This window comes from Lathyrus oleraceus, chromosome 3 (genome assembly GCF_024323335.1).
Source record: "Lathyrus oleraceus cultivar Zhongwan6 chromosome 3, CAAS_Psat_ZW6_1.0, whole genome shotgun sequence".
Classification (NCBI taxonomy): domain Eukaryota; kingdom Viridiplantae; phylum Streptophyta; class Magnoliopsida; order Fabales; family Fabaceae; genus Lathyrus; species Lathyrus oleraceus.
The window spans coordinates 69,446,438-69,460,964 of NC_066581.1; positions in this window are offsets into that span (position 1 = coordinate 69,446,438).

A 14,527-nucleotide genomic window follows, 5' to 3' on the forward strand; every position below is an offset into this window, starting at 1 on the left:
TGTTGGCAGCAATTTTGGTAAAACCTAGAGTGTTCACAAGTTGTCACATGTGTTGTCTTGACATAAGATAACCTGTACCTGCAGAATGTTTAAAATGTGATTATGCAGAATTTTACTGAGATGTCAGACCCGATGTCATGACATCTGTATACAAAACATTAAGTCTGAATGTTATGTATTATGTGATTGTGTTTTTAATGCTAATCTGTGTATGATTGATGAGATGATTGAACACGCTATCAATCAGGAATTACAACGAGATTGACTTATTTTCCAAAGAGATATAATCAACTGTCATGAGAAGATATGAATGGAAAATAGTTTTAGGGTTTTATGATGTCCAAGCCCAACCAGTTGCTTCTATGAAAAGGACATGGAAAACCTGATTTGACACACAAGAAATAACGAACGAAATATTGAGAGAGAATAAGGGTTTAGTCTTGTGTGGTCGTGTGAATTGTAAGCCATTCAATTCATCCAGAGATGATTGAATTGGTCTGATTTTTGAGTTGTAATTTGTCACTCTAAGCTTTGAAGCATGAGTGTGTGTCTACTTGATTGAAGCTTTTAAGTAAGATCAAGTGTGTGTATTTGAAGAGTGTCTTCTTTTCATTGTAATTCTTGTCTTATATCACTGTTGTGGTTGAGGGGGAGTGAGTAGGATCTCATATCTAAGAGTTCTTAGGTAGAAGTCACACGGGTAGAGATTAGGTGAAAAGACTGTAACTTGAAGTTGTTTACTGAGAGTCTTTGAACTGATTCTGTTTAGTGGATTTCCTTCCTGGCTTGGTAGCCCCCAGACGTAGGCGAGTTTGCACTGAGCTGGGTTAACAATTGCTTGTGTCTCTTGCATTACTGTTCTTTATCTTTTATCCTGTTTGTATTGTTCAGATATTAGTATCGTGACATTACCTTCGACATCTCATATCTGATACCAGAATTTCAATTGGTATCAGAGCAGGCATCCTGCTCTAGTTCTGGGTGAGATCTAGGGACGTTACTTTCTGGTACTATGGAGAGAGATGAAGGATATGTTCACAGACCACCTATTCTGGATGGATCCCACTATGACTACTGGAAACCTCGAATGGTAGCCTTCCTAAAATCTTTGGATAATAAGGCTTGGAAGGTTGTTTTAACAGGCTGGGAACATCCAATTATTACTAAGGATGGAGAAGCTACAACTGACAAGAAGGCTGAGGAACAATGGACCAAGGAGGAGGATGATCTAGCCCTTGGGAACTCTAAAGCATTGAATGCCATATTCAATGGAGTAGATAAGAATATCTTCAAATTGGTAAACAATTGTGAAGTGGCTAAATATGCTTGGGACATTCTCAAAACCACTCATGAAGGCACCTCTAGAGTAAAGATGTCTAGACTACAACTACTCACTACCAAGTTTGAAAATTTAAGGATGAAAGAAGATGAAAATATTCATGAATTTCATATGAATATCCTTGAAATTTCTAATGCCTCAGGATCCCTGGGTGAGAAGATGTCAGAGGAAAAACTAGTGAGGAAAATACTCAGGTCACTCCCTAAGAGATTTGCCATGAAAGTGACAGCCATAGAAGAGTCTCAAGATATTTCTAATATGAGAGTTGATGAGCTAATTGGATACCTCCAAACATTTGAGATGGGAATGTGTGATGGATCTGAAAAGAAAGTCAAAAGCATAGCCTTCATGTCAAACACTGAGGAGAAAGAGGAAGAAAGTGGTCAAGATATTGATGAAGATCTGGCAAATGATGTAGCACTACTGGGAAAACAATTCAACAGACTTCTGAAAAAGATGGATGTAAGGTCTAAGGCAAATGTCAAGAACATCTCATCTGACATCAGTAAATCCAATAATGCTGGAAGAAGAACAAGATCAGATGAAAATCCCAAAGAAGGAAAAGGAGTTCAGTGCCATGAATGTGATGGGTATGGACACATTAGAACTGAATGTGGGACCTACCTCAAGAAACAGAAAAGGAGTCTTGCTGCTACCTGGTCTGATGAAAGTGAAACAGAAGAGTCTGCAAATCTTGTGACTGCCTTGACTGGAAGATGGGGTTCTGATGAAGACTCAAGTGATGATGAAGTGACCTTTGAAGAGTTAGCCACTACTTACAGAAAGCTGTGTCACAGGAGTGAAGAAGTGTGTCAACAAGTTGAAAGTCAGAAGAAAGTGATAGCACAACTGGAGAATGAGAAGGCAGAACATTTGGAAACCATCTCTAAGTTGAAGACTGAAGCAGTATTCTTGAACTCTAAACTGGATAAGATGACCAAGTATGTAAGAATGCTAAACAATGGATCCGACACCTTAGACAAAATTCTCCAGACTGGACAAATGACAGGAGACAAGTCTGGCATTGGGTTCAATGAATCTAAACCTGAGTGCAACCACACTGGTAGCAAACCAAAGTCCAAACCTAAGTGCAGTCACATTGGTAGCAAACCAGAGATGTCACATCATATGTCACAACATCATAAAGGAAGACAGCAGAAAGGGAAACATCAAAGATGGAGATGTCATTACTGTGGAAAATTTGGCCACATAAAACCATTATGTCATAAGTTGTATGGCTATCCTAGTCCTTCTCATCATCAACCTAAACCCAAACATCACAGACCTGTCAACAAAAAATAATGGGTTCCTAGGACTGATGTTACAAGTCTGATAGCTCACACCTCCTTCAGAGTTTCAGCCAAAGAAGATTGGTACTTTGACAATGAGTGCTCCAGACACATGACTGGAAACAAAAACCTACTAACTGGCCTTCATCCTCATGCCACCAGTTATGTAACCTTTGGTGATGGAGCAAAGGGTGAAATCAAGGGAATTGGTAAGCTTAACTGCCCTGGAGTTCCTAATCTTGACAATGTTTTACTTGTTAAGGGACTGACTGCAAACCTAATAAGCATCAGTCAACTATGTGACCAAGGTCTAACTGTAAACTTCACTAAAACTGAATTTCTGATTACTAATAAATAAAATGAAGTGATCATGAAAGGAGTCAGGTCTAAGGACAACTGCTACATGTGGAGTTCTCAAGAAACTGGTTATGCTTCAATGTGTACTCTAGCTAAAGAAGAAGAAGTGAAGATATGGCATCAAAGATTAGGCCATCTACATCTTAAAGGAATGAAGAGGATTATATATGTTGAAGCTGTTAGAGGAATTCCCAACTTTAAGATTGATGAAGGAAGAGTCTGTGGGGAATGTCAGATTAGAAAGCAGACAAAGATGTCACATCAGAAGCTCAGACATGACACCACTTCCAGAATTCTAGAACCCCTCCATATGGATTTGATGGGACCCATGCAGGTGGAAAGCCTTGGTGGGAAGAAGTATGCTTATGTAGTGGTGGATGACTTCTCCAGATACACCTGGATCAATTTTATAAGAGAAAAATCTGATGTATTTGAAGTCTTCAAAGATCTTTGTCTAAAACTTCAAAGAGAAAAGGAAAGTCAAGTTATCAAAATCAGAAGTGATCATGGGAAGGAATTTGAGAACAACAAATTTGCTGAATTCTGTTCATCAGAAGGAATTCATCATGAGTTCTCATCTCCCATTACTCCCCAGCAAAATGGTGTGGTGGAAAGGAAAAATAGAACCCTTCAAGAATCAGCCAGAGCTATGATTCATGCTAAGAAATTGCCCTACCACTTATGGGCTGAAGCTATGAGCACAACCTGCTATGTTCACAACAGAGTAACCTTGAAGAAAGGCACTCCTACTACCTTATATGAAGTTTGGAAAGGGAGAAGACCTACAGTCAAATACTTCCATGTGTTTGGTAGTAAATGCTATATCTTGACTGATAGTGAACAAAGAAGGAAGATGGATCCCAAAAGTGAAGAAGGAATATTTCTGGGCTACTCAACAAACATCAGAGCATATAGAGTCTTTAATTCCAGAACAAAGGTAAAGATGGAATCTATCAATGTTGTGGTTGATGATCAACAGACAGATGTCACAGACGATGTTGAGACATATCTGAATGATCCCTCAGCTGATTTCTCAGACAAAAATTGTAAGAACAAAAATTGTTCTACAACAGATTCCTTGATTTTGATGATAACAAAGGATGAAACCAAAAAATGGCGCCCTAACGAAAAGTTTCTAAGTGTGCAGGGTTCTAAGGAAAGAAGGAAGAAATCATCAGATACATAATTATATCAGATACAAATTATCAGAAGATAAGAAGCATCTGAAGTAGAAACACGTTCAAGAAAGTCTAACTCTGAGCAAAACAGCAAAGTATCAGAAGCATCTGAACAAGAAGTAAGCTCTAGAAGTTCTGACTCTGATCAACGCTATCTCTAAACTCCAGAACTTATCAGCGCTATCTGAAGAATCCATCAGAATCCAAAAGAGATCAACATCAGAAGCAAGACTCCAAGATTCTCAGATACACGAAGACTCTTATCATGGAATTGCTAATTATGAAAGAGTAACGTTAAAGTCAAGTAAAGTTTTGCAAATGGATTTCCTAACACAGAAAGAGACGTTAATCTCCAATTTCAATAAAGAAGGTACTATATGTGGTAAGTAGTCATTTCAAGGAGAGAAAGTTATCCTGGCAGAAGCTATTTATGTTATGGCGTAAATTCATCTTATTACTCATCAGTTTCAACTACTACCTCACTGATCTATATAAAGGACTGCAAATCAACATTCAGCAAACAACACATACAAGGAAAAATATACTGAAACATCAACGCTCAAGAAAACACTCTTGCTCTCTAAATCTTCACGAAGCTGTTGCTTATAACGTGAATCACTTTGTTCTTACTATTGTAATATTTTCTTTCTTATAAGCACTTTAGATTACATAAATCTTTTATCTATTGTTTGTTTATTTCCTCAAGTGACTCTGTGTAGTCTGTATACTTGAGAGGACTAAGAGATCTTTCTCTTAGACGTTGTTTGTAATCAATCTTTCAAGATTAGTGGATTAAGTCCTTGTTGAAGGCGAAATCACCTTGGCCGGGTGGACTGGAGTAGCTTTGTGTTATAAGCGAACCAGTATAAAATCATTGTGTGGTTTTCATTTTGAAAAAGCGCTTATTTTCCAAACAATTCAAACCCCCCCCCCCCCCCCCCCTTTCTTGTTTTTCTCACCTTCAATTGGTATCAGAGCTCCGGCTCTGTTATTGATTTTCTAATCAAACACTTAACAGTGTAGAGAGATCCAGAAAGAGAAAAACTATGGTTCACACAAATGAAAAGGATAGTTATAATGCTAAGCCTCCTGTCTTTGATGGAGGTGAATTCGATTACTGGAAAGATAGAATTGAAAGTTTCTTTCTAGGCTATGATGCTGAACTCTGGGACATTGTCACAGATGGATACAAACCTCCTGTCACAGAGGATGGAGCTGAAGTTCCCAGAAGTAAGATGTCAGATGATCAGAAACGAGTTTTCAAGAATCATCACAAGGCCAGAACCATACTCCTAAATGCTATATCTTACAACGAGTATGAAAAGATCACCAACAGAGAAACAGCCAAAGACATACTTGACTCTCTAAGGATGACTCATGAAGGAAACTCTCAAGTCAAAGAGACAAAGGCTCTGGCGCTTATCCAGAAATATGAAGCCTTCAAAATGGAGGATGATGAAGCCATAGAGGCAATGTTCTCTAGATTCCAAACTCTGATTGCAGGTCTCAAGGTTCTAGACAAAGGATACACAACTGCAGACCATGTCAAAAAGATAGTCAGAAGTCTGCCAAAGAAATGGAGACCTATGGTTACTGCTCTGAAGCTGTCAAAGGATCTGAACAATATTAGCCTTGAAGAACTTGTCAGTTCTCTCAGAAGCCATGAGATAGAACTAGAGGAAGATGAGCCTCAGAAAAGGAACAAGTCTGTAGCATTAAAGTCCAGACCTGAAAGACGCAAACTTGACAGAACCAAAGCTCTCCAGGCAGAAACTGAAGATGCTGACAACTCTGAACCAGAAGACTCTGATGATGAAGAAGAATTGTCCCTACTAACCAGAAGAGTTAAGCAACTCTGGAAAAAGAGGAACAACAACTTCAGAAGACCAAGACCCAGAGGGGATCGATCAGAATCAACTTCAAAAGGTAAATCTAACAAAGATATTACCTGTTATGAATGTAAAGAAACAGGTCATTACAGGAATGAATGCCCCAAGCTAAAGAAAGACAACTCTAGAAAAGAAAGCTTCAAGAAAAATACCTTCAGGACAAAGAAAGGACTGATGGCTACCTGGGATGATAGTGAATCTGGATCATCAGAATCTGACTCTGATGAACAGGCCAATGTGGCACTTATGGCTACCACATCCAGGAGTAGCTCAGATGAAGAATCTGAAGAGGTATTTTCTGAACTTTCTCGATCTGATCTAGAATCTTGTTTGTCAGAAACTCTTAGCTCATATCAGAAATTAAAACAAAAGTTTAAAAACATTAAAGGCTGCCTTAAAGCAAAATTTGAAGAATGTAGTGAACTTGAGATGACAATTCTAGCACGAGAAGATACGATCAGATCTTTAACACTAGAAAGAGATGGAGCAAAAAGAAAAAGCTTAGAATTAGAAGAAGCGTTGTCTCAAGCACCACAAACTTCAAATAAAATTATTTTTGAATACGAAGAAGCCTTTCAAAAATTTCTGAAAAATGGAATAGGTAGGAGTATTATGGCATCCATGATTTATGGAGTCAGTCAGAACAATAAAAAGGGAATTGGGTATGATCCTAAGGAAGTTAAAACTTCTTCTAGTGACCAACTTAAATCTCCATTTTCATATCACTATACACACACACAAGAACAAAAATTTGAAAATGCTAGAAAACCCAAAGTTATGAGAAACTCTGGGAAGACTAATCAAAGAGGACCCAAGAGATTCTGGGTACCAAAAGATAAGATTGTGTATGTTGCAGATATCCTATGCAGCAAAGTTCAGACACCAGTCATGGTACCTGGACTCTGGATGCTCGCGACACATGACGGGAAGAAAGTCTATGTTCCAAAGCCTGGAACTTAAAGATGCTGGATTCGTAGGTTTCGGAGGAGATCAAAAAGGAAGGATCAGAGGCTCCGGAACTATTGGTAATGGTACTCTTCCCTCTATATCTGATGTTCTTTACGTAGAAGGATTAATGCATAACTTGTTATCCATAAGTCAATTAAGTGATAACGGTTATGATGTAATCTTTAATCAAAAAACATGTAAAGCCATTAATCAGAACGATGGCTCTGTCCTTTTCACAGGCAAGAGGAAAAACAACATCTATAAAATTAATCTTTCTGATCTAAAAGAACAAAATGTTAAATGTCTGATGTCTGTTCATAAAGAGCAATGGGTGTGGCATAGACGCTTGGGCCACATTAGCATGAGGAAACTTTCTCAGCTAAATAAACTCGAGTTAGTCAGAGGCCTACCTAAACTGAAGTTTTCTTCAGATGCTCTGTGTGAAGCATGTCAGAAAGGAAGATTTTCAAAAACATCCTTTAAAAAGAAAAATGTTGTTTCTACCTCTAAGCCTCTGGAACTTCTTCACATTGACTTATTTGGTCCTGTGAAAACAGCATCAGTTAATGGAAAGAAGTATGGACTAGTCATTGTTGATGATTACAGTCGCTGGACATGGGTAAAATTCCTAAAGCACAAGAGTGAGTCTCACTCTGTATTCACTAGTTTCTGCTCCAAAGTGCAAAAAGAATTTGATGCTAAAATTGTTAGAGTCAGAAGTGATCATGGTGGAGAATTTGAAAACAAAGATTTTGAAGAATTATTTGACTCTAATGGAATATCCCATGATTTCTCCTGCCCTAGAACTCCACAACAAAATGGAGTTGTAGAGAGGAAGAATAGGACACTCCAAGAGATGGCCAGAACCATGATCAATGAAACTAATGTGGCAAAGCATTTTTGGGCAGAAGCTGTAAATACAGCGTGTTACATTCAGAATAGAATCTCTATAAGACCCATTCTGGAAAAGACTCCCTATGAACTGTGTAAAGGAAGAAAACCAAACATTTCATATTTTCATCCTTTTGGATGTTCTTGCTTTATTTTAAACACTAAAGAACATCTGAACAAGTTTGATTCCAAAGCACAGAAAGGTATTATGTTAGGATACTCAGAACGCTCTAAAGGCTACAGAGTATACAACACAGAAACCAAAATTGTGGAAGAATCAATTCATGTCAGATTTGATGATAAGCTTGACCCTGAAAAGTCAAAGCTAGTTGAAGATTTTGCAGATTTAGAAATCACCCTTGCAGGTTCTGATAAAGCTCCAGAAGCAACTGTCACTCAGAACTCTGAAGAAATTAAATCCCCAGAAATCCCAAAGAAAGTTAAAAGTCGTATCAACGTATCTGAAGATTTGATTCTGGGAAACAAGGACGAACCTGTTAGAACCAGATCTACCTTCAAAACCTCTGAAGATACTCCTCTAGGACTAGTGTCTCTGATTGAGCCTACGTCCTGTGATGAAGCACTTCAAGATAACGACTGGGTTTTAGCCATGCAAGAAGAATTAGATCAATTCACAAAGAATGATGTCTGGGATCTTGTTCCAAAGCCCAGAGGCACTCACGTTATTGGAACCAGATGGGTATTCAGAAACAAGCTGAATGAGAAAGGAGAAGTCGTCAGAAACAAAGCTCGACTGGTAGCTCAAGGTTATAGTCAACAAGAAGGTATTGATTATAATGAAACTTTTGCTCCAGTCGCAAGGTTAGAATCTATTCATCTTCTTGTATCTTTTGCTATTAATCACTCTATCAAATTATATCAAATGGATGTCAAGAGTGCATTCCTTAATGGTTATATTTCAGAAGAAGTGTATGTCAACCAACCTCCAGGTTTTGAAAATTCAAATTTTCCAGAACATGTTTTTAAACTTAAAAAATCTCTATATGGACTTAAACAAGCTCCCAGAGCTTGGTATGAACGTTTAAGCAATTTTCTTCTGGAACAAAATTTTATCAGAGGGAAAGTTGATTCCACACTCTTCTATAAGAACATTAACAATGATCTCATGATATGCCAGATATATGTTGATGACATTATTTTTGGTTCAGTTAACGCCTCTGTTTGTCAAGAATTCTCTAAGTTAATGCAGGCAGAATTTGAAATGAGTCTAATGCAAGAACTAAAGTTCTTTCTGGGAATTCAAATTAACCAAACTTCAGAAGTTACATATGTTCATCAAAGCAAATATATTAAAGATGTTCTGAAGAAATTTGACATGGCTAACTGCAACTCTGCAAAAACTCCAATGCATCCAACATGCATTCTTGAAAAAGAAGAAGTAAGCTCAAAGGTTTGTCAGAAGCTCTATCGAGGTATGATAGGCTCTCTTCTCTATCTGACTGCTACTCATCCTGATATTCTCTTTAGTGTCTGTCTCTGTGCCAGACTCCAATCAGATCCTAGAGAATCTCATTTAACAGCAGTTAAGAGAATTCTTAAGTATCTGAAAGGAACTCCTAACCTGGGCCTGATGTATAAGAAAACATCAGAGTATAGACTTTCTGGTTACTGTGATGCAGATTATGCAGGAGATAGACTAGAACGAAAAAGCACATCTGGAAATTGCCAGCTTCTGGGAAACAATCTAATCTTCTGGGCTAGCAAAAGACAGTCAACTATCGCTCTATCAACTGCAGAAGCAGAATATATCTCAGCATCACTGTGCACAACTCAGATGCTCTGGATGAAGCATCAGTTAGAAGATCTGCAAATTTTTGAGAGTAACATTCCTATCTTCTGTGATAATACTGCTGCCATTTGTCTAAGTAAGAATCCCATTCTACATTCCAGAGCTAAACACATTGAAATAAAACATCATTTTATCAGAGACTATGTTCAGAAAGGGATAGTAACATTGAAGTTCATTGCTACAGATCATCAATGGGCAGATATCTTTACTAAGCCTCTAGCTGAAGATAGATTTCTTTTTATCTTAGAAAATCTGAACATTCAAAATTGTCCAGAATGAAGTGTGGCTCTGAAAATGTAAAATGAGACTCTGACATAAACAAATGTGTTTCTGCCTCTGACTCTGATACTTCTACCAAGTTAAGAAGATATCTGAGTTAGAAATCTCCAGGAACCAATCCTTTGGTATTCCTGAAGATCAGATACATCAACACGTGGAGCACTTAGCGTCCAACCCTAGAACTTCTAGACAGCTGTCCAGAAGAAAATCAAAGGGAAACGTTTGAGATCTCCTCGAGCAGTGTGCATACTGTTGGGATTAGACATTCATTAATTAGCCTTAATCATTTCTCCCCAAAGCGTGCTTACTTGAGCTTTGTGCTAACGCAATATTGTGTGTCGTTTTGCATGTGTTTTAACTTAGGGTATTTAAACACTTTTCACACACTTATCACTCTCACTCACTCTCAAACCCTCTCTAAAACCCTAAACCTCTCTGAAGCATTTCTGCAAACTCTTCATCTTCTTCTTCAACCATGGACGCTCAACAACAAGAAGTTTTCAACTTTTCTCAACAAATGGAATCAAGCTCAACTGCTCAAACTTCAAGCATTCCAACTCCAACTGTTACAGGAGTCTCCATCACCCCAGTTTACAAAGAACCCCATATCCTTGATCGTTTACCTCACATCAACCAAGCAACTCCCTTTGAGGGATTGGATGTGTTATGTGAAACACTGGTGGACTTTGACAACTTGAGAAGAAATGGAGTTGATCTTACTGAAGAACTTCGTCAACAAGGTTGGGGAAACTACTTCCAAAGGCTCTATGGCCCTGTTTACCCACTTCTCATCAAGGAATTCTGGAGATTTGCAGATGCTGATGACCATTTCATCGTCTCCTATGTTTTGGGGGTAAAGATAGTAATTACTGAAGAGTCAATTGCTTCTTTGTTGAACATGGAGAAAGATGGAGGAAAAAGGATTTACAACATCAACCTTAGATCAAGGCGCGTTGCTGAAGTAATCAATCCAACCATCTTCAAACCCAACACTGAAGGAAATCCTTCAAAGAACAAAGAGCTGCATCAGAACCTCAGAGTGTGGCTCAAGATCATTCTGGGAACTATTCACCACCGCCCAGTGTAACACCCTTCTAAAATACCCCAAATATTTAATTAAAATAGCAATATATCAATCAGAGTAATTATGCAATTAAGGGTGTCACACAATCATTTCACACCATTCACCATAATAACTGTCATGCTCTTTTATTAATTCAAAACATAAAGCATATGCACAATACGCAGCGGATAGAAATCAAATCAATCATGCAAAACATGTAGCATATTACATGTAAACTGGTTCACAACCAACAATAAAACATTTAAAACATCCCATCCCGATGTTACATCTACCAGAGCATGACCCACTAAGGAACTACACTAGACTTCAAGCACTAGCTCCTACTCAATCACTGCTCGTTACCTGAAAAATAGTCGTAAGGGTGAGTTCCTCAATCGATATAATAAGCATTATAAAATATCATGCAATGTTAAGTAATTTAACACATTTCATCACCCTAATCATAACACACATTCAGTAACGGCACATCAACTCCAACATCATACTCAACACCAACATAAAGCACACGTAAAATCTCAATTCATACTCAACACCAACACAAAACACACGTATAATATTGGAATACATCCATTCATATTATACGCCATACATACATTATGCAATGAGACTCCATGCATGCGGTACCGACTATTCGTGAACATATAGTTCAACTTCACCGACCAAATCCAGGTACGGCTACCAAGCTCACTAGTCCCACTCATTTGAGACCTAGTGACTCACATCACTAATTCCTCACCATGGGAATTAGCTACCACCCCAAGGGCCATGCTATGCACGCTAATCACCTAGCATGCAAACATCAACAACAGTCCAAAATGACTAACATCACTAATTCCTCACCATGGGAATTAGCTACCACCATAAAGGCCACATTATGCTATGCCAAATCACCTAGCATACAACATCAACAACAATAATCTACAATGGACATATGCTCACACTCTAAGCCATAAAACAGTCCATTCACCAACACATGCATAATATATACATTCACAATATTATGCATACTTTCACACATCATCAGCATATTTATCACATAATCATATCATGTCATGCCAATTAATCAATCACAGTATTAGCACACTCTACTAATACCTATACTACTCAAAACAACGGGGAATAATCCCTACTATATCACACACCGATATAGGCCAACCATCAATTACGTTCACAACATTAAAATATCAATTTTTCCAATTTCCAACAGTGTTAACCGGTTAACGCCCTGGGTTAACCGGTTAACGCAGGACAGAACACGCTTCCTGGTCAAATTTAACAGTGTTAACCGGTTAACTCCCTGGGTTAACCGGTTAACGCAGACAGAACAGCAATTTCTCAGAAACCACAACATTGTTAACCGGTTAACACCCTGGGTTAACCGGTTAACGCAAGACAGAAAGCTGTTCCTGCGCTAACACGAAGCAGAATGTAGAATTCTCCGCATTTTCCGCCGTTGGAGGACTTCCGGACCTCCGATTCCAATTCCGTAAAAAGCTATACGTTCGGGAAATCACAACTCACACAAATACAGATTCAATTACAGCTTTAACACAACTTATCCCACACAATTTTTCAGCATTCAACATCCCAATTAGGGTCAATTCAACGGTTTATCACTACCCATTACATGTTAACCCACAATACCCGTTAAACGACGATAAACCCCCCTTACCTGAGTTAATCCGGCGACTCTTTAAGCTTCAAGCTTTTCTCTTCTCCAACCTTCTTCCTCTTGCTCTGTCTCTTTGCCCTTTTCCTCTTTTCAGCCGCTTCTCTGTTTTTCACGTGAAACCCTTTCTTTACCAAATGGGACTCTTTTTCTTATTTCCAACTTATATATATTTTCCAATAATTATTATTCCAATAATAATAATAATAATAATCCAATAATTCCAATTATTTAATTAAATTAATAAATATAATATTAACTTAAATTAAATAATTATCTTATTTTTATCGGGGTGTTACAACTCTCCCCCACTAAAAGAGTTTTCGTCCTCGAAAACATACCTCAAGCGAATAACTCCGGATAAGACTCCTTCATCTGACTCTCAAGTTCCCAAGTCACATTGCCACCTGCTGGTCCTCCCCAAGCTACCTTTACCAAAGCAATCTCTTTACCCCGCAACTGCTTCAATTCTCGATCCTCGATCCTCATAGGTGATGTTTCAACAGTCAGGTTATCTCTCACCTGTACATCATCTACTTGGACCACATGCGACGGATCATGAATGTCTCCTCAACTGAGACACATGAAAAACCTCATGCAAATTCGCAAGTGACGGCGGTAAAGCGATACGATAGGCTACCTCCCCTATCCTCTCCAAAATCTGATAAGGACCAATAAATCGAGGTGTCAGCTTCTTCGACTTCAAAGCTCGACCAACCCCAGTTATCGGAGTGACACGAAGAAACACATGATCTCCCTCTTGAAACTCAAGTGACTTCCTCCTCTTGTCGTGATAACTCTTCTGATGACTCTGAGCAATTCTCATCTTCTCCTGAATCACCTTAATCTTTTCCGTAGTCTGTTGAACAATCTTCGGTCCAACCACAGCACTCTCACCGGACTCATACCAACATAAAGGCGTCCGACATCTCCTACCATACAAAGCTTCAAACGGTGCCATACCAATGTTCGAATGAAAACTATTGTTGTAGGTAAACTCAATTAAAGGTAAATAACAATCCCAAGCACCTCCCTTTTCCAAAACACAAGCCCTTAAAAGGTCTTCCAATGACTGAATCGTCCTCTCAGTCTGACCATCAGTCTGCGGATGATATGCAGAGCTCAATCTCAGCTTAGTTCCCAAAGCCCTCTGCAAACCTTCCCAGAACTTCGATGTAAATCTAGGATCTCTGTCCGAAACAATACTCGACGGAATACCATGCAAACTTACAATTTTCTCAATATACAATTCGGCTAATCTTTCTAACGGATAATCCATTCTGATCGGAATGAAATGAGCCGATTTTGTCAATCTGTCAACAATCACCCAAATGGCTTCAAAATTCTTACTTGTCCTCGGTAAACCAGAAACAAAATCCATACTGATACTGTCCCACTTCCACTCTGGAATAGCCAACGGTTGCATTAGCCCAGACGGCTTCTGATGCTCAATCTTTGACTTCTGACAAGTCAAACAAGAATAAACAAAACTCGCAATTTCTCTTTTCATTCCCGGCCACCAAAATAACTTTTTCAAATCATGATACATCTTCGTAGCCCCAGGATGAATACTCAGGCCACTACGATGTCCTTCCTCCAGAATACTCTTCTTAAGTTCGGTAACATCCGGAATACACACCCGATTACCAAATTTCAAAACACCATTCTCGTCCACTCTGAATTCACCACCTTGACCTTGATTCACTAGAGTCAACTTATCAACCAAAAGTACATCGGATTTCTGACCCTCTCTAATCTCATCCAGAATACCACTCGTTAACTTCAACATTCCCA